This window comes from Aplysia californica, unplaced genomic scaffold, assembly GCF_000002075.1.
Source record: "Aplysia californica isolate F4 #8 unplaced genomic scaffold, AplCal3.0 scaffold00388, whole genome shotgun sequence".
NCBI classification, from domain to species: Eukaryota; Metazoa; Mollusca; class Gastropoda; order Aplysiida; family Aplysiidae; genus Aplysia; species Aplysia californica.
Window position 1 is genome coordinate 478,545 of NW_004797658.1, and position 1,174 is coordinate 479,718.

At 32.2% G+C, this 1,174-nt stretch overlaps 1 protein-coding gene across 1 annotated transcript in view; it reads right to left on the reverse strand.

The window, feature by feature from the left end:
* Nucleotides 1-1,174, reverse strand: part of LOC101864407 — a gene marked incomplete at its 3' end in the record, with an annotated part of 21,293 nt that overhangs the window by 19,302 nt on the left and 817 nt on the right.

Below are 1,174 nucleotides of genomic sequence, written 5' to 3' on the forward strand. Positions count from 1 at the left end.
AAATTCATATTATTATAATTATGTGTACAACCGTGTATGTGTGTATGTTTGTGTGTGTGCATGAGTGTATGTGTGCGTGTGTTTGTGTGTATGCGTGCATGCGTGCGTGCGTTATTTGAAATAACACTATTTTTATATTAGAGTAAAAACTAATAGCTTTTATGAAATCTAGAAGCCTTGTGGCATCAACGATAGACAGCACTACAAAAACAAAAAAATGAAAGTAAAATGTACAATGATTGAATTATTTCCTTCGGGTCTCGCCAAAGTCCAGCATTCTATCATAATGGTCCTAAAAGTGAAATCGGTATGGCATCCGAAAGAAAACAGTTTTTCATCTCCCTGCAGGAGGTATTTATTTGTCAGGGAAGTATGTCCAATAGGCAATCTGGCTAAGATAGCTTCGTCTGCTAGGCTAGAGACCCAAAGGTTTTCCAGGGATCAGCTAGTGTAAATTATTATTAAGTGTGTACGTGTATATCTATACGGGTAAGTGTGTGTGTATATGTGTGTATGTGTGATTGTGGGTGTATATGTGTATATGCATGTGTGTGTATGTTACATGTGTGTATGTGTATTTGTGTTTGTGCATATAGGTATACATGTACAACATATTGCCATCAAGCTGCGTTAAAATGTTCTAAGCTTAGACAGTAACATTTTTAAAGAGCGAGAAAAACAAAACTGTTTCATTATTTTAACAATTGTACCTTCATTATGTATTTTTTCATATTCTTTTTTTCCCAATGTCTAGAATTTGAATTTCTACAAATTATTTCGTTGGAATATACAACCCAAATCATAAATTAAAAAATGAAATTTAAGAAAAACGTATCCAATTTTTACGCCAAATAAATCTGACTAACTGGCCAAAATATACGTTTAGTGCTTGTTTTAGTAAGAATTTTACGGCACTTGCAACATAACTAGGTCTTATTGTTAGTCACAAGTTCTAAAATTTAGAAGTGTTACCAGAGAGAAACAAACGCAAAAATGTAGGACAGATAAGGACGATAGATTTTTGTTATAGGAAAGTAGGTCCGTTTTGTTTTCTTCGTGTTATGCTATCATTTTGTTATATCATTTATATTATAACTTTATAATTCTATGACAGTGTTCATGATTATGATTGTTAATAGTGTTATGTCATTATTGCTGTGTTAATAATAATAAT